The sequence below is a fragment of the Daphnia pulicaria genome, unplaced genomic scaffold (genome assembly GCF_021234035.1).
Source record: "Daphnia pulicaria isolate SC F1-1A unplaced genomic scaffold, SC_F0-13Bv2 h1tg000163l, whole genome shotgun sequence".
In the NCBI taxonomy this organism is placed as follows: Eukaryota; Metazoa; Arthropoda; class Branchiopoda; order Diplostraca; family Daphniidae; genus Daphnia; species Daphnia pulicaria.
In genome coordinates, this window is record NW_025804850.1 from 1 (window position 1) to 21,913 (window position 21,913).

The following is a 21,913-nucleotide window of genomic DNA, read 5'->3' on the forward strand; positions in this document are numbered from 1 at the left end:
GGGGATGTCCGATCAATGAGCCAACAATCCAAGTGTCATAAGGCTAACGATTGCTTCCCTTACTTAGCTTGCGTTGCATAAGGATCTCAGAGTCAGAGAGATTAGATAGAGCTGCCCGAAGAAACCACCAACGTACAAGCCTCTCGGCTGTGTCGTGCGCTTCGCGCTTTACTTAGCTTGCGTTGCATAAGGATCTCAGAGCCAGAGAGATTAGATAGAGCTGCCCGAAGAAACCACCAACGTACAAGCCTCTCGGCTGTACGTTAAAACGAGGACATATAAGTACATTTGTCAATGGACAACCGAATATAAAATTTGATAATATTTCCAAACGCCACTATTTTTGGCTAACTGTCATTTTTAATTTTCTCGTTCCGGGGATGTCCGATCAATGAGCCAACAATCCAAGTGTCATAAGGCTAACGATTGCTTCCCTTACTTAGCTTGCGTTGCATAAGGATCTCAGAGTCAGAGAGATTAGATAGAGCTGCCCGAAGAGAACCACCAACGTACAAGCCTCTCGGCTGTGCCGTGCGCTTCGCGCTTTACTTAGCTTGCGTTGCATAAGGATCTCAGAGCCAGAGAGATTAGATAGAGCTGCCCGAAGAAACCACCAACGTACAAGCCTCTCGGCTGTGCCGTGCGCTTCGCGCACGGCGTTTCAAATATCTTTCAGCAACAAAGAGGTTGGAGGACGTCTAGTAGCCTCTCGGCTGTACTTTCTGTTCGAAATACACACCAACCTTAGCCAAACAAACGAGGACATATAAGTACATTTGTCAATGGACAACCGAATATAAAATTTGATAATATTTCCAAACGCCACTATTTTTGGCTAACTGTCATTTTTAATTTTCTCGTTCCGGGGATGTCCGATCAATGAGCCAACAATCCAAGTGTCATAAGGCTAACGATTGCTTCCCTTACTTAGCTTGCGTTGCATAAGGATCTCAGAGTCAGAGAGATTAGATAGAGCTGCCCGAAGAAACCACCAACGTACAAGCCTCTCGGCTGTGCCGTGCGCTTCGCGCTTTACTTAGCTTGCGTTGCATAAGGATCTCAGAGCCAGAGAGATTAGATAGAGCTGCCCGAAGAAACCACCAACGTACAAGCCTCTCGGCTGTGCCGTGCGCTTCGCGCACGGCGTTTCAAATATCTTTCAGCAACAAAGAGGTTGGAGGACGTCTAGTAGCCTCTCGGCTGTACTTTCTGTTCGAAATACACACCAACCTTAGCCAAACAAACGAGGACATATAAGTACATTTGTCAATGGACAACCGAATATAAAATTTGATAATATTTCCAAACGCCACTATTTTTGGCTAACTGTCATTTTTAATTTTCTCGTTCCGGGGATGTCCGATCAATGAGCCAACAATCCAAGTGTCATAAGGCTAACGATTGCTTCCCTTACTTAGCTTGCGTTGCATAAGGATCTCAGAGTCAGAGAGATTAGATAGAGCTGCCCGAAGAAACCACCAACGTACAAGCCTCTCGGCTGTGCCGTGCGCTTCGCGCTTTACTTAGCTTGCGTTGCATAAGGATCTCAGAGCCAGAGAGATTAGATAGAGCTGCCCGAAGAAACCACCAACGTACAAGCCTCTCGGCTGTGCCGTGCGCTTCGCGCACGGCGTTTCAAATATCTTTCAGCAACAAAGAGGTTGGAGGACGTCTAGTAGCCTCTCGGCTGTGCCGTGCGCTTCGCGCACGGCGTTTCAAATATCTTTCAGCAACAAAGAGGTTGGAGGACGTCTAGTAGGCAATATCCAGTAAAAAATACGTTCCTTCCATTTTCAACTAATGCCAAAATAATACATTGTAGTCCATGTAGTATCACCCATCTTGGGAAGCACTTCAATTCAATTGGATTCACAAAAATAAAATAATTCCATGCCAACAGCATCCCGTATTCCCAAGCGGTCACCCATCCAAGTACTAACGGGACCCGACATAGCTTAACTTCCGGGAGCTGACGAGACCGGGTGAGTTCTATGTGGTATGGCCGTTGACATTAAACTAGACGCAATTACCCGACCATATTCGCCTCTAATCTATTACTTGTGCTTGAGATTTATCTTTTTGAAATACACACTAATCTTACCAAAACCACCGAAAAACTATCAGTTTGTCATTTTACAAATGTTGTCAGTATGTAGTAGTAGAATATCTTTGTTTCCGCATACAGACGTTTTTAATTTTTCATTTATTCAAAGTGCCCAATCAGAAGACCGGGCGTTAAAAAAATAAGTCATATAGACTCATCAATGCTCCTAACCACGGAAATCTTTAGTAAAAGGCGAAAGATTTATCCGGGTATTGATTAGAAACCAGAGTAAATAACAGTGGTATGCCTTGTATTTATATTCATTTCAAAATTTTGAAGTGCGCTTGTAAGGTTTTTTTTCGAAACATGCGTTTACATATCAAAATCCTTGTGCAATTCTTTATCAATGGGTACAGTTATTTTAAAGTAAATATCATGTATAAAGCTCGTTAACATGTTTTTGAACGAAACAGTTGTGCGCAGTGTTATTTTTGAAAAAAATGAACGATCTTTATGGTACAAGCCCAACACGTAGGTGGTGGGATCAGATGTTTACCCCGACATTCACCCTACAGCGGTTAACAATTTATTGAACTTCCCCTTTAAACATGGTGGAATCTTTTCACCTTGTCATTTGGAATCACCTTTTCAAATATTTTCCCCGTGTTCACAATGTTCCAACTGACTGATATTAATGGCCTTCAGCGAACGAATTAATCAGCCTTGTCTGACGTGCAATACCAACTAAATGGAAACAAAAATCACTTATACGATTTCACTTTCACCGTTTAATGTTATAAACACACTATGCAACACTCCAATTTTTCTAACTGACTGTAATTTTTTTTTTCTTGTACGCTGAAATGCTCCTGATGGAGCTATCAAAAATTGCCGACGACAAAGATTATTTCACTTCATCGTGGCGGGGTATTGGTTAAAGTTTTCAACTAGCAATAATCACACCTCGGGAGACCCTCATTGGTTATGATATTGCCACTGCGCAAAGCTAAATTATAATCAGAAAAGCAAGTCTACTTAAGCATTTGCTGAATTCGTTCTGCTTGGACGTGTTGGACCAACAATTTCGTTCAGAAATATTCATTTAGATTACCCTAGGCAAATTTTAATTTCCATCTCCCATTGGACTAATACCAACAGGGGACAGTTCATTACATACATGAAATAATTTTTGTCTTAATATCGGGTCAAATACTTGAAATTCTGTAAATGTGTATTTTTCTTCCATACATTTCAACAACTTCCTGCACACACAAAAAAAGGGAGGGGGAATTTCAGGTTTTCATTCCAAATTGTTTTTCACATTATGAACTATTGAAGTGAGCGAGCATTACTTTCCAACCAAACAAAATTTATAGTTAATCTGCGTGTTGACGTGAAAAATCAGTTTTCAGTGCCGTGACCAGGATTCGAACCTGGGTTACTACGGATTCATATCTAGTAGGTACCACAACGTAGGGTCCTAACCACTAGACGATCACGGCCAATCCATTGGCCATGATGATTTATATTAAAGTAGCTAAACATGAATTTCATTACTTTGTTGTTTCTTCCCAGAAAGAAAATCTGATGCTTCGCGTATTCCCAAGCGGTCAACCCTACCGTTTACTAACGGGACCAGATTTAGTTCAACTTCCGGCAGATGACAAGAATTTTTCTTACATTTATAGTGTGTTCAGGGAACGGCGCGAACGCAGTCCCCCACTACCAAAAATTGTACTCCCGAGTTAATCACATTTGGATTAATCGCAAGGGTCAGCCCATCCTTAGTGCAATGGAAAGGCCTCGCCCTGGAGGAACCACCTTGGTGATCATGGTTGCCTCTGAGCCAGGTAAGTATGATTGTGGATGCTTTTTCACTTTGTTTAATACTTTGTATACAGCAGAACAATATTGACAAAGAGTGTTCAAGTATTTGACTGACGTTTAGAGAATACCACCCACTTTCTTTCATCGACTTGAATTACGAACTCGAGCAAAATATAGTAAATAAAGCTCAGTATTTATTTCATGGTCTTGATCTTTGCAAATACTTTTCAAGAAACAAATTGCTTGTTTTTTTTCATTTGGTCGTCCAATTGGCAAATAAGAAAATAAGAAAATCGACTTTTCATATGAAAATACACGCATCTTCATATTTTAAAAAAAAACATCACATCGAAAGATGAACAGTACTAATTAGTTAACACAATCAAGTACGTATTTTTTTATGCTTTTCTTGATATTACGAAAAAAATACAATTAGAAAAAATTACAAACATGTCTACATGACAGTTTTGCAATTATACATGGTCTTTTATTATACGGTGCTAAGACAATTTCTGTTTTATTCAATATGTTCTCCCTCATAGAGGGTGAGCCGATCCCGGAGGTACTGCAATACCGGGTCAACCCGTGGCGGGAGCAGTGCAAGCACTGTATTCCCACCGTATGCCAAAAATCAGTTTAATATTCTGGGGTCCATTTGAACCCGTATCAGATATTAAGCTGATAAGAACAGATACTACACTTTGATCTTAGCCAAAAGGCCGAGAAGCGATAATGTTACAAGGATTACTGCCCAAAATAACCACTGAGGTTCAACACATTTCCGGTGGTGTACGAAGAATACTCATATCACTCAAAACATTCAAGAAATGCTATAAAATATTGAGTTGTTCATTTTTCCAGACGCGACCACTTGATGCTTATAAAGTTCATTTTCATTTGTTTTATTATGCTCATACTGTATTAAGGGAGATACAATTTACGCTGAAGGCGTTGCAAATTTTACTCTCGTTATCACACTAGGTCCTTTTTTTTTCAGAATATGGCTTTGCCACGCCACCTGACGACAAAAGCTCTGAACGATAATTAATCATGATTAAATAACAATAACTAAAAGAATGCAATACGATCATAAAGTCATGACACATCCTCAAATTGACCAACCTCACTTTCACAATTTATTTTGCCATACAAGCAGATGATTTAAGGACACGAATACCTGGAATTATTATTAAGATGTATCTCTTTAGATTTTCAAGAATTTAAATTTGTTTTATCATCTCAACCACTCTGAACACGCTAGTTTCCTTCCGCTATTTCACATGGATTTAACGGAAACGGTCCTCAATGACTGTGTTTGATGCTGTCGAGACAGCTACACTCACAGCCTGTTTCACGCTCAGAAACCAGCGTCTTAACTCGTCATCGTGGGTTGAAAGGAGACAAGTTTCTGGTGGGAAACAAGTCAAGATATACTACAGAAATGATCCTGTGAAGTATGATCTTAAATGCAATGTTATTTTGCAGAACTCTAAATAAGGTTTGTACGATCAATGAGCTTTGGCGTAAATTACAGTGCATAGATCGATATTTCGGAATATTAAATTGAGATTTGCAATACTTGACGCACACAGTACATACATTGTCAGGTCTTGCATTTTGTTCATTTATTGAAACACCGAGAAGCTCTTTAATAGTTATAGAACAAGTGACGAGACCAATTTTGGACACAATAAAGAATCCGCGTGCTCATCAAATCAATTTATTACAGTAATGTATTATCGATTGAGAGCCCATTTATCAGCTGGGTGTTTGGCGTGCACCTATAATCCTGCTTCGGGGAGGCTTGGTAGAGTGGATGGCTTGAGTTTAGGAGCCCTGTTTCGTGATACCGCATGTTGATCAGGTGCCCGCACTAAGCTTGACATCAGCATGGATCTGCTAGAGGAATCTAGTAGGTGCAGGTTAGCTAAGGAGGAGCGTAGTGGGTCAGGAGGGAAACCTAGCAGCCAAAAGTTCCCGTGTTCGGCAGTAGTGGGATCGTGCCAGTGAGTGGGCGTCATGCAACAGCCTCAACAAAATAGCCAAACCTCTATCTTTTTTTTTGTCGTTAAAACTACCGAGATCAAACAAACATGCGTTCTACAATATATGGTATCATTAATCAAAGTCCCAGCAATACCCTTTTCAACTAATACCTAAAGAATACATTATATTCCATGTCTCATCTAACTTGGGGAGCAAAAATAAAATTACACCATGCCAACAGCATCCCGTATTCCCAAGCGGTCACCCATCCAAGTACTAACGGGACCCGACATAGCTTAACTTCCGGGAGCTGACGAGACCGGGTGAGTTCTATGTGGTGTGGCCGTTGACATCAATTCAGTCGCCATTACCCGACCATATTCGCCTCTAAATCTAGTTCTAATGCTTGCTTACTTTCTGTTCGAAATACACACCAACCTTAGCCAAACAAACGAGGACATATAAGTACATTTGTCAATGGACAACCGAATATAAAATTTGATAATATTTCCAAACGCCACTATTTTTGGCTAACTGTCATTTTTAATTTTCTCGTTCCGGGGATGTCCGATCAATGAGCCAACAATCCAAGTGTCATAAGGCTAACGATTGCTTCCCTTACTTAGCTTGCGTTGCATAAGGATCTCAGAGTCAGAGAGATTAGATAGAGCTGCCCGAAGAAACCACCAACGTACAAGCCTCTCGGCTGTGCCGTGCGCTTCGCGCTTTACTTAGCTTGCGTTGCATAAGGATCTCAGAGCCAGAGAGATTAGATAGAGCTGCCCGAAGAAACCACCAACGTACAAGCCTCTCGGCTGTGCCGTGCGCTTCGCGCACGGCGTTTCAAATATCTTTCAGCAACAAAGAGGTTGGAGGACGTCTAGTAGCCTCTCGGCTGTACTTTCTGTTCGAAATACACACCAACCTTAGCCAAACAAACGAGGACATATAAGTACATTTGTCAATGGACAACCGAATATAAAATTTGATAATATTTCCAAACGCCACTATTTTTGGCTAACTGTCATTTTTAATTTTCTCGTTCCGGGGATGTCCGATCAATGAGCCAACAATCCAAGTGTCATAAGGCTAACGATTGCTTCCCTTACTTAGCTTGCGTTGCATAAGGATCTCAGAGTCAGAGAGATTAGATAGAGCTGCCCGAAGAAACCACCAACGTACAAGCCTCTCGGCTGTGCCGTGCGCTTCGCGCTTTACTTAGCTTGCGTTGCATAAGGATCTCAGAGCCAGAGAGATTAGATAGAGCTGCCCGAAGAAACCACCAACGTACAAGCCTCTCGGCGTACAGCCGAGAGGCTACTAGACGTCCTCCAACCTCTTTGTTGCTGAAAGATATTTGAAACGCCGTGCGCGAAGCGCACGGCACAGCCGAGAGGCTTGTACGTTGGTGGTTTCTTCGGGCAGCTCTATCTAATCTCTCTGGCTCTGAGATCCTTATGCAACGCAAGCTAAGTAAAGCGCGAAGCGCACGGCACAGCCGAGAGGCTTGTACGTTGGTGGTTTCTTCGGGCAGCTCTATCTAATCTCTCTGACTCTGAGATCCTTATGCAACGCAAGCTAAGTAAGGGAAGCAATCGTTAGCCTTATGACACTTGGATTGTTGGCTCATTGATCGGACATCCCCGGAACGAGAAAATTAAAAATGACAGTTAGCCACAAAAGACAGTGACGACAAAAGCTGCTGAACGATAATTAATCATGATTAAATAACAATAACTAAAAGAATGCAATACGATCATAAAGTCATGACACATCCTCAAATTGACCAACCTCACTTTCACAATTTATTTTGCCATACAAGCAGATGATTTAAGGACACGAATACCTGGAATTATTATTAAGATGTATCTCTTTAGATTTTCAAGAATTTAAATTTGTTTTATCATCTCAACCACTCTGAACACGCTAGTTTCCTTCCGCTATTTCACATGGATTTAACGGAAACGGTCCTCAATGACTGTGTTTGATGCTGTCGAGACAGCTACACTCACAGCCTGTTTCACGCTCAGAAACCAGCGTCTTAACTCGTCATCGTGGGTTGAAAGGAGACAAGTTTCTGGTGGGAAACAAGTCAAGATATACTACAGAAATGATCCTGTGAAGTATGATCTTAAATGCAATGTTATTTTGCAGAACTCTAAATAAGGTTTGTACGATCAATGAGCTTTGGCGTAAATTACAGTGCATAGATCGATATTTCGGAATATTAAATTGAGATTTGCAATACTTGACGCACACAGTACATACATTGTCAGGTCTTGCATTTTGTTCATTTATTGAAACACCGAGAAGCTCTTTAATAGTTATAGAACAAGTGACGAGACCAATTTTGGACACAATAAAGAATCCGCGTGCTCATCAAATCAATTTATTACAGTAATGTATTATCGATTGAGAGCCCATTTATCAGCTGGGTGTTTGGCGTGCACCTATAATCCTGCTTCGGGGAGGCTTGGTAGAGTGGATGGCTTGAGTTTAGGAGCCCTGTTTCGTGATACCGCATGTTGATCAGGTGCCCGCACTAAGCTTGACATCAGCATGGATCTGCTAGAGGAATCTAGTAGGTGCAGGTTAGCTAAGGAGGAGCGTAGTGGGTCAGGAGGGAAACCTAGCAGCCAAAAGTTCCCGTGTTCGGCAGTAGTGGGATCGTGCCAGTGAGTGGGCGTCATGCAACAGCCTCAACAAAATAGCCAAACCTCTATCTTTTTTTTTGTCGTTAAAACTACCGAGATCAAACAAACATGCGTTCTACAATATATGGTATCATTAATCAAAGTCCCAGCAATACCCTTTTCAACTAATACCTAAAGAATACATTATATTCCATGTCTCATCTAACTTGGGGAGCAAAAATAAAATTACACCATGCCAACAGCATCCCGTATTCCCAAGCGGTCACCCATCCAAGTACTAACGGGACCCGACATAGCTTAACTTCCGGGAGCTGACGAGACCGGGTGAGTTCTATGTGGTGTGGCCGTTGACATCAATTCAGTCGCCATTACCCGACCATATTCGCCTCTAAATCTAGTTCTAATGCTTGCTTACTTTCTGTTCGAAATACACACCAACCTTAGCCAAACAAACGAGGACATATAAGTACATTTGTCAATGGACAACCGAATATAAAATTTGATAATATTTCCAAACGCCACTATTTTTGGCTAACTGTCATTTTTAATTTTCTCGTTCCGGGGATGTCCGATCAATGAGCCAACAATCCAAGTGTCATAAGGCTAACGATTGCTTCCCTTACTTAGCTTGCGTTGCATAAGGATCTCAGAGTCAGAGAGATTAGATAGAGCTGCCCGAAGAAACCACCAACGTACAAGCCTCTCGGCTGTGCCGTGCGCTTCGCGCTTTACTTAGCTTGCGTTGCATAAGGATCTCAGAGCCAGAGAGATTAGATAGAGCTGCCCGAAGAAACCACCAACGTACAAGCCTCTCGGCGTACAGCCGAGAGGCTACTAGACGTCCTCCAACCTCTTTGTTGCTGAAAGATATTTGAAACGCCGTGCGCGAAGCGCACGGCACAGCCGAGAGGCTTGTACGTTGGTGGTTTCTTCGGGCAGCTCTATCTAATCTCTCTGGCTCTGAGATCCTTATGCAACGCAAGCTAAGTAAAGCGCGAAGCGCACGGCACAGCCGAGAGGCTTGTACGTTGGTGGTTTCTTCGGGCAGCTCTATCTAATCTCTCTGACTCTGAGATCCTTATGCAACGCAAGCTAAGTAAGGGAAGCAATCGTTAGCCTTATGACACTTGGATTGTTGGCTCATTGATCGGACATCCCCGGAACGAGAAAATTAAAAATGACAGTTAGCCAAAAATAGTGGCGTTTGGAAATATTATCAAATTTTATATTCGGTTGTCCATTGACAAATGTACTTATATGTCCTCGTTTTAACGTACAGCCGAGAGGCTTGTACGTTGGTGGTTTCTTCGGGCAGCTCTATCTAATCTCTCTGGCTCTGAGATCCTTATGCAACGCAAGCTAAGTAAAGCGCGAAGCGCACGACACAGCCGAGAGGCTTGTACGTTGGTGGTTTCTTCGGGCAGCTCTATCTAATCTCTCTGACTCTGAGATCCTTATGCAACGCAAGCTAAGTAAGGGAAGCAATCGTTAGCCTTATGACACTTGGATTGTTGGCTCATTGATCGGACATCCCCGGAACGAGAAAATTAAAAATGACAGTTAGCCAAAAATAGTGGCGTTTGGAAATATTATCAAATTTTATATTCGGTTGTCCATTGACAAATGTACTTATATGTCCTCGTTTTAACGTACAGCCGAGAGGCTTGTACGTTGGTGGTTTCTTCGGGCAGCTCTATCTAATCTCTCTGGCTCTGAGATCCTTATGCAACGCAAGCTAAGTAAAGCGCGAAGCGCACGGCACAGCCGAGAGGCTTGTACGTTGGTGGTTTCTTCGGGCAGCTCTATCTAATCTCTCTGACTCTGAGATCCTTATGCAACGCAAGCTAAGTAAGGGAAGCAATCGTTAGCCTTATGACACTTGGATTGTTGGCTCATTGATCGGACATCCCCGGAACGAGAAAATTAAAAATGACAGTTAGCCAAAAATAGTGGCGTTTGGAAATATTATCAAATTTTATATTCGGTTGTCCATTGACAAATGTACTTATATGTCCTCGTTTGTTTGGCTAAGGTTGGTGTGTATTTCGAACAGAAAGTACAGCCGAGAGGCTACTAGACGTCCTCCAACCTCTTTGTTGCTGAAAGATATTTGAAACGCCGTGCGCGAAGCGCACGGCACAGCCGAGAGGCTTGTACGTTGGTGGTTTCTTCGGGCAGCTCTATCTAATCTCTCTGGCTCTGAGATCCTTATGCAACGCAAGCTAAGTAAAGCGCGAAGCGCACGGCACAGCCGAGAGGCTTGTACGTTGGTGGTTTCTTCGGGCAGCTCTATCTAATCTCTCTGACTCTGAGATCCTTATGCAACGCAAGCTAAGTAAGGGAAGCAATCGTTAGCCTTATGACACTTGGATTGTTGGCTCATTGATCGGACATCCCCGGAACGAGAAAATTAAAAATGACAGTTAGCCAAAAATAGTGGCGTTTGGAAATATTATCAAATTTTATATTCGGTTGTCCATTGACAAATGTACTTATATGTCCTCGTTTGTTTGGCTAAGGTTGGTGTGTATTTCGAACAGAAAGTAAGCAAGCATTAGAACTAGATTTAGAGGCGAATATGGTCGGGTAATGGCGACTGAATTGATGTCAACGGCCACACCACATAGAACTCACCCGGTCTCGTCAGCTCCCGGAAGTTAAGCTATGTCGGGTCCCGTTAGTACTTGGATGGGTGACCGCTTGGGAATACGGGATGCTGTTGGCATGGTGTAATTTTATTTTTGCTCCCCAAGTTAGATGAGACATGGAATATAATGTATTCTTTAGGTATTAGTTGAAAAGGGTATTGCTGGGACTTTGATTAATGATACCATATATTGTAGAACGCATGTTTGTTTGATCTCGGTAGTTTTAACGACAAAAAAAAAGATAGAGGTTTGGCTATTTTGTTGAGGCTGTTGCATGACGCCCACTCACTGGCACGATCCCACTACTGCCGAACACGGGAACTTTTGGCTGCTAGGTTTCCCTCCTGACCCACTACGCTCCTCCTTAGCTAACCTGCACCTACTAGATTCCTCTAGCAGATCCATGCTGATGTCAAGCTTAGTGCGGGCACCTGATCAACATGCGGTATCACGAAACAGGGCTCCTAAACTCAAGCCATCCACTCTACCAAGCCTCCCCGAAGCAGGATTATAGGTGCACGCCAAACACCCAGCTGATAAATGGGCTCTCAATCGATAATACATTACTGTAATAAATTGATTTGATGAGCACGCGGATTCTTTATTGTGTCCAAAATTGGTCTCGTCACTTGTTCTATAACTATTAAAGAGCTTCTCGGTGTTTCAATAAATGAACAAAATGCAAGACCTGACAATGTATGTACTGTGTGCGTCAAGTATTGCAAATCTCAATTTAATATTCCGAAATATCGATCTATGCACTGTAATTTACGCCAAAGCTCATTGATCGTACAAACCTTATTTAGAGTTCTGCAAAATAACATTGCATTTAAGATCATACTTCACAGGATCATTTCTGTAGTATATCTTGACTTGTTTCCCACCAGAAACTTGTCTCCTTTCAACCCACGATGACGAGTTAAGACGCTGGTTTCTGAGCGTGAAACAGGCTGTGAGTGTAGCTGTCTCGACAGCATCAAACACAGTCATTGAGGACCGTTTCCGTTAAATCCATGTGAAATAGCGGAAGGAAACTAGCGTGTTCAGAGTGGTTGAGATGATAAAACAAATTTAAATTCTTGAAAATCTAAAGAGATACATCTTAATAATAATTCCAGGTATTCGTGTCCTTAAATCATCTGCTTGTATGGCAAAATAAATTGTGAAAGTGAGGTTGGTCAATTTGAGGATGTGTCATGACTTTATGATCGTATTGCATTCTTTTAGTTATTGTTATTTAATCATGATTAATTATCGTTCAGAGCTTTTGTCGTCACTGTCTTTTGTGGCTAACTGTCATTTTTAATTTTCTCGTTCCGGGGATGTCCGATCAATGAGCCAACAATCCAAGTGTCATAAGGCTAACGATTGCTTCCCTTACTTAGCTTGCGTTGCATAAGGATCTCAGAGTCAGAGAGATTAGATAGAGCTGCCCGAAGAAACCACCAACGTACAAGCCTCTCGGCTGTGCCGTGCGCTTCGCGCTTTACTTAGCTTGCGTTGCATAAGGATCTCAGAGCCAGAGAGATTAGATAGAGCTGCCCGAAGAAACCACCAACGTACAAGCCTCTCGGCTGTGCCGTGCGCTTCGCGCACGGCGTTTCAAATATCTTTCAGCAACAAAGAGGTTGGAGGACGTCTAGTAGCCTCTCGGCTGTACGCCGAGAGGCTTGTACGTTGGTGGTTTCTTCGGGCAGCTCTATCTAATCTCTCTGGCTCTGAGATCCTTATGCAACGCAAGCTAAGTAAAGCGCGAAGCGCACGGCACAGCCGAGAGGCTTGTACGTTGGTGGTTTCTTCGGGCAGCTCTATCTAATCTCTCTGACTCTGAGATCCTTATGCAACGCAAGCTAAGTAAGGGAAGCAATCGTTAGCCTTATGACACTTGGATTGTTGGCTCATTGATCGGACATCCCCGGAACGAGAAAATTAAAAATGACAGTTAGCCAAAAATAGTGGCGTTTGGAAATATTATCAAATTTTATATTCGGTTGTCCATTGACAAATGTACTTATATGTCCTCGTTTGTTTGGCTAAGGTTGGTGTGTATTTCGAACAGAAAGTAAGCAAGCATTAGAACTAGATTTAGAGGCGAATATGGTCGGGTAATGGCGACTGAATTGATGTCAACGGCCACACCACATAGAACTCACCCGGTCTCGTCAGCTCCCGGAAGTTAAGCTATGTCGGGTCCCGTTAGTACTTGGATGGGTGACCGCTTGGGAATACGGGATGCTGTTGGCATGGTGTAATTTTATTTTTGCTCCCCAAGTTAGATGAGACATGGAATATAATGTATTCTTTAGGTATTAGTTGAAAAGGGTATTGCTGGGACTTTGATTAATGATACCATATATTGTAGAACGCATGTTTGTTTGATCTCGGTAGTTTTAACGACAAAAAAAAAGATAGAGGTTTGGCTATTTTGTTGAGGCTGTTGCATGACGCCCACTCACTGGCACGATCCCACTACTGCCGAACACGGGAACTTTTGGCTGCTAGGTTTCCCTCCTGACCCACTACGCTCCTCCTTAGCTAACCTGCACCTACTAGATTCCTCTAGCAGATCCATGCTGATGTCAAGCTTAGTGCGGGCACCTGATCAACATGCGGTATCACGAAACAGGGCTCCTAAACTCAAGCCATCCACTCTACCAAGCCTCCCCGAAGCAGGATTATAGGTGCACGCCAAACACCCAGCTGATAAATGGGCTCTCAATCGATAATACATTACTGTAATAAATTGATTTGATGAGCACGCGGATTCTTTATTGTGTCCAAAATTGGTCTCGTCACTTGTTCTATAACTATTAAAGAGCTTCTCGGTGTTTCAATAAATGAACAAAATGCAAGACCTGACAATGTATGTACTGTGTGCGTCAAGTATTGCAAATCTCAATTTAATATTCCGAAATATCGATCTATGCACTGTAATTTACGCCAAAGCTCATTGATCGTACAAACCTTATTTAGAGTTCTGCAAAATAACATTGCATTTAAGATCATACTTCACAGGATCATTTCTGTAGTATATCTTGACTTGTTTCCCACCAGAAACTTGTCTCCTTTCAACCCACGATGACGAGTTAAGACGCTGGTTTCTGAGCGTGAAACAGGCTGTGAGTGTAGCTGTCTCGACAGCATCAAACACAGTCATTGAGGACCGTTTCCGTTAAATCCATGTGAAATAGCGGAAGGAAACTAGCGTGTTCAGAGTGGTTGAGATGATAAAACAAATTTAAATTCTTGAAAATCTAAAGAGATACATCTTAATAATAATTCCAGGTATTCGTGTCCTTAAATCATCTGCTTGTATGGCAAAATAAATTGTGAAAGTGAGGTTGGTCAATTTGAGGATGTGTCATGACTTTATGATCGTATTGCATTCTTTTAGTTATTGTTATTTAATCATGATTAATTATCGTTCAGAGCTTTTGTCGTCACTGTCTTTTGTGGCTAACTGTCATTTTTAATTTTCTCGTTCCGGGGATGTCCGATCAATGAGCCAACAATCCAAGTGTCATAAGGCTAACGATTGCTTCCCTTACTTAGCTTGCGTTGCATAAGGATCTCAGAGTCAGAGAGATTAGATAGAGCTGCCCGAAGAAACCACCAACGTACAAGCCTCTCGGCTGTGCCGTGCGCTTCGCGCTTTACTTAGCTTGCGTTGCATAAGGATCTCAGAGCCAGAGAGATTAGATAGAGCTGCCCGAAGAAACCACCAACGTACAAGCCTCTCGGCTGTGCCGTGCGCTTCGCGCACGGCGTTTCAAATATCTTTCAGCAACAAAGAGGTTGGAGGACGTCTAGTAGCCTCTCGGCTGTACGCCGAGAGGCTTGTACGTTGGTGGTTTCTTCGGGCAGCTCTATCTAATCTCTCTGGCTCTGAGATCCTTATGCAACGCAAGCTAAGTAAAGCGCGAAGCGCACGGCACAGCCGAGAGGCTTGTACGTTGGTGGTTTCTTCGGGCAGCTCTATCTAATCTCTCTGACTCTGAGATCCTTATGCAACGCAAGCTAAGTAAGGGAAGCAATCGTTAGCCTTATGACACTTGGATTGTTGGCTCATTGATCGGACATCCCCGGAACGAGAAAATTAAAAATGACAGTTAGCCAAAAATAGTGGCGTTTGGAAATATTATCAAATTTTATATTCGGTTGTCCATTGACAAATGTACTTATATGTCCTCGTTTTAACGTACAGCCGAGAGGCTTGTACGTTGGTGGTTTCTTCGGGCAGCTCTATCTAATCTCTCTGGCTCTGAGATCCTTATGCAACGCAAGCTAAGTAAAGCGCGAAGCGCACGACACAGCCGAGAGGCTTGTACGTTGGTGGTTTCTTCGGGCAGCTCTATCTAATCTCTCTGACTCTGAGATCCTTATGCAACGCAAGCTAAGTAAGGGAAGCAATCGTTAGCCTTATGACACTTGGATTGTTGGCTCATTGATCGGACATCCCCGGAACGAGAAAATTAAAAATGACAGTTAGCCAAAAATAGTGGCGTTTGGAAATATTATCAAATTTTATATTCGGTTGTCCATTGACAAATGTACTTATATGTCCTCGTTTTAACGTACAGCCGAGAGGCTTGTACGTTGGTGGTTTCTTCGGGCAGCTCTATCTAATCTCTCTGGCTCTGAGATCCTTATGCAACGCAAGCTAAGTAAAGCGCGAAGCGCACGGCACAGCCGAGAGGCTTGTACGTTGGTGGTTTCTTCGGGCAGCTCTATCTAATCTCTCTGACTCTGAGATCCTTATGCAACGCAAGCTAAGTAAGGGAAGCAATCGTTAGCCTTATGACACTTGGATTGTTGGCTCATTGATCGGACATCCCCGGAACGAGAAAATTAAAAATGACAGTTAGCCAAAAATAGTGGCGTTTGGAAATATTATCAAATTTTATATTCGGTTGTCCATTGACAAATGTACTTATATGTCCTCGTTTGTTTGGCTAAGGTTGGTGTGTATTTCGAACAGAAAGTACAGCCGAGAGGCTACTAGACGTCCTCCAACCTCTTTGTTGCTGAAAGATATTTGAAACGCCGTGCGCGAAGCGCACGGCACAGCCGAGAGGCTTGTACGTTGGTGGTTTCTTCGGGCAGCTCTATCTAATCTCTCTGGCTCTGAGATCCTTATGCAACGCAAGCTAAGTAAAGCGCGAAGCGCACGGCACAGCCGAGAGGCTTGTACGTTGGTGGTTTCTTCGGGCAGCTCTATCTAATCTCTCTGACTCTGAGATCCTTATGCAACGCAAGCTAAGTAAGGGAAGCAATCGTTAGCCTTATGACACTTGGATTGTTGGCTCATTGATCGGACATCCCCGGAACGAGAAAATTAAAAATGACAGTTAGCCAAAAATAGTGGCGTTTGGAAATATTATCAAATTTTATATTCGGTTGTCCATTGACAAATGTACTTATATGTCCTCGTTTGTTTGGCTAAGGTTGGTGTGTATTTCGAACAGAAAGTAAGCAAGCATTAGAACTAGATTTAGAGGCGAATATGGTCGGGTAATGGCGACTGAATTCATGTCAACGGCCACACCACATAGAACTCACCCGGTCTCGTCAGCTCCCGGAAGTTAAGCTATGTCGGGTCCCGTTAGTACTTGGATGGGTGACCGCTTGGGAATACGGGATGCTGTTGGCATGGTGTAATTTTATTTTTGCTCCCCAAGTTAGATGAGACATGGAATATAATGTATTCTTTAGGTATTAGTTGAAAAGGGTATTGCTGGGACTTTGATTAATGATACCATATATTGTAGAACGCATGTTTGTTTGATCTCGGTAGTTTTAACGACAAAAAAAAAGATAGAGGTTTGGCTATTTTGTTGAGGCTGTTGCATGACGCCCACTCACTGGCACGATCCCACTACTGCCGAACACGGGAACTTTTGGCTGCTAGGTTTCCCTCCTGACCCACTACGCTCCTCCTTAGCTAACCTGCACCTACTAGATTCCTCTAGCAGATCCATGCTGATGTCAAGCTTAGTGCGGGCACCTGATCAACATGCGGTATCACGAAACAGGGCTCCTAAACTCAAGCCATCCACTCTACCAAGCCTCCCCGAAGCAGGATTATAGGTGCACGCCAAACACCCAGCTGATAAATGGGCTCTCAATCGATAATACATTACTGTAATAAATTGATTTGATGAGCACGCGGATTCTTTATTGTGTCCAAAATTGGTCTCGTCACTTGTTCTATAACTATTAAAGAGCTTCTCGGTGTTTCAATAAATGAACAAAATGCAAGACCTGACAATGTATGTACTGTGTGCGTCAAGTATTGCAAATCTCAATTTAATATTCCGAAATATCGATCTATGCACTGTAATTTACGCCAAAGCTCATTGATCGTACAAACCTTATTTAGAGTTCTGCAAAATAACATTGCATTTAAGATCATACTTCACAGGATCATTTCTGTAGTATATCTTGACTTGTTTCCCACCAGAAACTTGTCTCCTTTCAACCCACGATGACGAGTTAAGACGCTGGTTTCTGAGCGTGAAACAGGCTGTGAGTGTAGCTGTCTCGACAGCATCAAACACAGTCATTGAGGACCGTTTCCGTTAAATCCATGTGAAATAGCGGAAGGAAACTAGCGTGTTCAGAGTGGTTGAGATGATAAAACAAATTTAAATTCTTGAAAATCTAAAGAGATACATCTTAATAATAATTCCAGGTATTCGTGTCCTTAAATCATCTGCTTGTATGGCAAAATAAATTGTGAAAGTGAGGTTGGTCAATTTGAGGATGTGTCATGACTTTATGATCGTATTGCATTCTTTTAGTTATTGTTATTTAATCATGATTAATTATCGTTCAGAGCTTTTGTCGTCACTGTCTTTTGTGGCTAACTGTCATTTTTAATTTTCTCGTTCCGGGGATGTCCGATCAATGAGCCAACAATCCAAGTGTCATAAGGCTAACGATTGCTTCCCTTACTTAGCTTGCGTTGCATAAGGATCTCAGAGTCAGAGAGATTAGATAGAGCTGCCCGAAGAAACCACCAACGTACAAGCCTCTCGGCTGTGCCGTGCGCTTCGCGCTTTACTTAGCTTGCGTTGCATAAGGATCTCAGAGCCAGAGAGATTAGATAGAGCTGCCCGAAGAAACCACCAACGTACAAGCCTCTCGGCTGTGCCGTGCGCTTCGCGCACGGCGTTTCAAATATCTTTCAGCAACAAAGAGGTTGGAGGACGTCTAGTAGCCTCTCGGCTGTACGCCGAGAGGCTTGTACGTTGGTGGTTTCTTCGGGCAGCTCTATCTAATCTCTCTGGCTCTGAGATCCTTATGCAACGCAAGCTAAGTAAAGCGCGAAGCGCACGGCACAGCCGAGAGGCTTGTACGTTGGTGGTTTCTTCGGGCAGCTCTATCTAATCTCTCTGACTCTGAGATCCTTATGCAACGCAAGCTAAGTAAGGGAAGCAATCGTTAGCCTTATGACACTTGGATTGTTGGCTCATTGATCGGACATCCCCGGAACGAGAAAATTAAAAATGACAGTTAGCCAAAAATAGTGGCGTTTGGAAATATTATCAAATTTTATATTCGGTTGTCCATTGACAAATGTACTTATATGTCCTCGTTTGTTTGGCTAAGGTTGGTGTGTATTTCGAACAGAAAGTAAGCAAGCATTAGAACTAGATTTAGAGGCGAATATGGTCGGGTAATGGCGACTGAATTGATGTCAACGGCCACACCACATAGAACTCACCCGGTCTCGTCAGCTCCCGGAAGTTAAGCTATGTCGGGTCCCGTTAGTACTTGGATGGGTGACCGCTTGGGAATACGGGATGCTGTTGGCATGGTGTAATTTTATTTTTGCTCCCCAAGTTAGATGAGACATGGAATATAATGTATTCTTTAGGTATTAGTTGAAAAGGGTATTGCTGGGACTTTGATTAATGATACCATATATTGTAGAACGCATGTTTGTTTGATCTCGGTAGTTTTAACGACAAAAAAAAAGATAGAGGTTTGGCTATTTTGTTGAGGCTGTTGCATGACGCCCACTCACTGGCACGATCCCACTACTGCCGAACACGGGAACTTTTGGCTGCTAGGTTTCCCTCCTGACCCACTACGCTCCTCCTTAGCTAACCTGCACCTACTAGATTCCTCTAGCAGATCCATGCTGATGTCAAGCTTAGTGCGGGCACCTGATCAACATGCGGTATCACGAAACAGGGCTCCTAAACTCAAGCCATCCACTCTACCAAGCCTCCCCGAAGCAGGATTATAGGTGCACGCCAAACACCCAGCTGATAAATGGGCTCTCAATCGATAATACATTACTGTAATAAATTGATTTGATGAGCACGCGGATTCTTTATTGTGTCCAAAATTGGTCTCGTCACTTGTTCTATAACTATTAAAGAGCTTCTCGGTGTTTCAATAAATGAACAAAATGCAAGACCTGACAATGTATGTACTGTGTGCGTCAAGTATTGCAAATCTCAATTTAATATTCCGAAATATCGATCTATGCACTGTAATTTACGCCAAAGCTCATTGATCGTACAAACCTTATTTAGAGTTCTGCAAAATAACATTGCATTTAAGATCATACTTCACAGGATCATTTCTGTAGTATATCTTGACTTGTTTCCCACCAGAAACTTGTCTCCTTTCAACCCACGATGACGAGTTAAGACGCTGGTTTCTGAGCGTGAAACAGGCTGTGAGTGTAGCTGTCTCGACAGCATCAAACACAGTCATTGAGGACCGTTTCCGTTAAATCCATGTGAAATAGCGGAAGGAAACTAGCGTGTTCAGAGTGGTTGAGATGATAAAACAAATTTAAATTCTTGAAAATCTAAAGAGATACATCTTAATAATAATTCCAGGTATTCGTGTCCTTAAATCATCTGCTTGTATGGCAAAATAAATTGTGAAAGTGAGGTTGGTCAATTTGAGGATGTGTCATGACTTTATGATCGTATTGCATTCTTTTAGTTATTGTTATTTAATCATGATTAATTATCGTTCAGAGCTTTTGTCGTCACTGTCTTTTGTGGCTAACTGTCATTTTTAATTTTCTCGTTCCGGGGATGTCCGATCAATGAGCCAACAATCCAAGTGTCATAAGGCTAACGATTGCTTCCCTTACTTAGCTTGCGTTGCATAAGGATCTCAGAGTCAGAGAGATTAGATAGAGCTGCCCGAAGAAACCACCAACGTACAAGCCTCTCGGCTGTGCCGTGCGCTTCGCGCTTTACTTAGCTTGCGTTGCATAAGGATCTCAGAGCCAGAGAGATTAGATAGAGCTGCCCGAAGAAACCACCAACGTACAAGCCTCTCGGCTGTGCCGTGCGCTTCGCGCACGGCGTTTCAAATATCTTTCAGCAACAAAGAGGTTGGAGGACGTCTAGTAGCCTCTCGGCTGTACGCCGAGAGGCTTGTACGTTGGTGGTTTCTTCGGGCAGCTCTATCTAATCTCTCTGGCTCTGAGATCCTTATGCAACGCAAGCTAAGTAAAGCGCGAAGCGCACGGCACAGCCGAGAGGCTTGTACGTTGGTGGTTTCTTCGGGCAGCTCTATCTAATCTCTCTGACTCTGAGATCCTTATGCAACGCAAGCTAAGTAAGGGAAGCAATCGTTAGCCTTATGACACTTGGATTGTTGGCTCATTGATCGGACATCCCCGGAACGAGAAAATTAAAAATGACAGTTAGCCAAAAATAGTGGCGTTTGGAAATATTATCAAATTTTATATTCGGTTGTCCATTGACAAATGTACTTATATGTCCTCGTTTGTTTGGCTAAGGTTGGTGTGTATTTCGAACAGAAAGTACAGCCGAGAGGCTACTAGACGTCCTCCAACCTCTTTGTTGCTGAAAGATATTTGAAACGCCGTGCGCGAAGCGCACGGCACAGCCGAGAGGCTTGTACGTTGGTGGTTTCTTCGGGCAGCTCTATCTAATCTCTCTGGCTCTGAGATCCTTATGCAACGCAAGCTAAGTAAAGCGCGAAGCGCACGGCACAGCCGAGAGGCTTGTACGTTGGTGGTTTCTTCGGGCAGCTCTATCTAATCTCTCTGACTCTGAGATCCTTATGCAACGCAAGCTAAGTAAGGGAAGCAATCGTTAGCCTTATGACACTTGGATTGTTGGCTCATTGATCGGACATCCCCGGAACGAGAAAATTAAAAATGACAGTTAGCCAAAAATAGTGGCGTTTGGAAATATTATCAAATTTTATATTCGGTTGTCCATTGACAAATGTACTTATATGTCCTCGTTTGTTTGGCTAAGGTTGGTGTGTATTTCGAACAGAAAGTAAGCAAGCATTAGAACTAGATTTAGAGGCGAATATGGTCGGGTAATGGCGACTGAATTGATGTCAACGGCCACACCACATAGAACTCACCCGGTCTCGTCAGCTCCCGGAAGTTAAGCTATGTCGGGTCCCGTTAGTACTTGGATGGGTGACCGCTTGGGAATACGGGATGCTGTTGGCATGGTGTAATTTTATTTTTGCTCCCCAAGTTAGATGAGACATGGAATATAATGTATTCTTTAGGTATTAGTTGAAAAGGGTATTGCTGGGACTTTGATTAATGATACCATATATTGTAGAACGCATGTTTGTTTGATCTCGGTAGTTTTAACGACAAAAAAAAAGATAGAGGTTTGGCTATTTTGTTGAGGCTGTTGCATGACGCCCACTCACTGGCACGATCCCACTACTGCCGAACACGGGAACTTTTGGCTGCTAGGTTTCCCTCCTGACCCACTACGCTC

The 21,913-nt window shown here is 42.8% G+C and overlaps 18 non-coding genes across 18 annotated transcripts; 9 read left to right on the forward strand and 9 right to left on the reverse strand.

Annotated features, from left to right (window-relative positions):
- Positions 1-1,891: 1,891 nt before the first annotated feature.
- On the reverse strand, positions 1,892-2,010 carry LOC124319410. Its single transcript, XR_006913102.1, has one exon. It is a non-coding gene; the product is annotated as a 5S ribosomal RNA (ribosomal RNA).
- A 203-nt stretch (positions 2,011-2,213) lies between these two features.
- Positions 2,214-2,336, reverse strand: LOC124319436. The gene has a single exon (XR_006913130.1). It is a non-coding gene; the product is annotated as a U5 spliceosomal RNA (small nuclear RNA).
- Positions 2,337-2,910: 574 nt separating this feature from the next.
- LOC124319433 lies at positions 2,911-3,052 on the reverse strand. Its single transcript, XR_006913126.1, has one exon. It is a non-coding gene; the product is annotated as a U4 spliceosomal RNA (small nuclear RNA).
- A 686-nt stretch (positions 3,053-3,738) lies between these two features.
- On the reverse strand, positions 3,739-3,902 carry LOC124319417. Its single transcript, XR_006913110.1, has one exon. It is a non-coding gene; the product is annotated as a U1 spliceosomal RNA (small nuclear RNA).
- Positions 3,903-4,411: 509 nt separating this feature from the next.
- LOC124319420 lies at positions 4,412-4,602 on the reverse strand. Its single transcript, XR_006913112.1, has one exon. It is a non-coding gene; the product is annotated as a U2 spliceosomal RNA (small nuclear RNA).
- A 511-nt stretch (positions 4,603-5,113) lies between these two features.
- On the reverse strand, positions 5,114-5,335 carry LOC124319423. Its single transcript, XR_006913115.1, has one exon. It is a non-coding gene; the product is annotated as a small nucleolar RNA U3 (small nucleolar RNA).
- Positions 5,336-6,089: 754 nt separating this feature from the next.
- Positions 6,090-6,208, reverse strand: LOC124319434. The gene has a single exon (XR_006913127.1). It is a non-coding gene; the product is annotated as a 5S ribosomal RNA (ribosomal RNA).
- Positions 6,209-7,768: 1,560 nt separating this feature from the next.
- Positions 7,769-7,990, reverse strand: LOC124319425. Its single transcript, XR_006913117.1, has one exon. It is a non-coding gene; the product is annotated as a small nucleolar RNA U3 (small nucleolar RNA).
- A 754-nt stretch (positions 7,991-8,744) lies between these two features.
- Positions 8,745-8,863, reverse strand: LOC124319438. Its single transcript, XR_006913132.1, has one exon. It is a non-coding gene; the product is annotated as a 5S ribosomal RNA (ribosomal RNA).
- A 2,254-nt stretch (positions 8,864-11,117) lies between these two features.
- LOC124319439 lies at positions 11,118-11,236 on the forward strand. The gene has a single exon (XR_006913133.1). It is a non-coding gene; the product is annotated as a 5S ribosomal RNA (ribosomal RNA).
- Positions 11,237-11,990: 754 nt separating this feature from the next.
- LOC124319426 lies at positions 11,991-12,212 on the forward strand. The gene has a single exon (XR_006913118.1). It is a non-coding gene; the product is annotated as a small nucleolar RNA U3 (small nucleolar RNA).
- A 1,072-nt stretch (positions 12,213-13,284) lies between these two features.
- On the forward strand, positions 13,285-13,403 carry LOC124319411. The gene has a single exon (XR_006913103.1). It is a non-coding gene; the product is annotated as a 5S ribosomal RNA (ribosomal RNA).
- A 754-nt stretch (positions 13,404-14,157) lies between these two features.
- LOC124319427 lies at positions 14,158-14,379 on the forward strand. The gene has a single exon (XR_006913119.1). It is a non-coding gene; the product is annotated as a small nucleolar RNA U3 (small nucleolar RNA).
- Positions 14,380-16,690: 2,311 nt separating this feature from the next.
- Positions 16,691-16,809, forward strand: LOC124319412. Its single transcript, XR_006913104.1, has one exon. It is a non-coding gene; the product is annotated as a 5S ribosomal RNA (ribosomal RNA).
- Positions 16,810-17,563: 754 nt separating this feature from the next.
- LOC124319428 lies at positions 17,564-17,785 on the forward strand. The gene has a single exon (XR_006913120.1). It is a non-coding gene; the product is annotated as a small nucleolar RNA U3 (small nucleolar RNA).
- Positions 17,786-18,857: 1,072 nt separating this feature from the next.
- LOC124319413 lies at positions 18,858-18,976 on the forward strand. Its single transcript, XR_006913106.1, has one exon. It is a non-coding gene; the product is annotated as a 5S ribosomal RNA (ribosomal RNA).
- Positions 18,977-19,730: 754 nt separating this feature from the next.
- LOC124319429 lies at positions 19,731-19,952 on the forward strand. Its single transcript, XR_006913121.1, has one exon. It is a non-coding gene; the product is annotated as a small nucleolar RNA U3 (small nucleolar RNA).
- A 1,559-nt stretch (positions 19,953-21,511) lies between these two features.
- Positions 21,512-21,630, forward strand: LOC124319414. The gene has a single exon (XR_006913107.1). It is a non-coding gene; the product is annotated as a 5S ribosomal RNA (ribosomal RNA).
- The last annotated feature ends 283 nt before the right edge of the window (positions 21,631-21,913 follow it).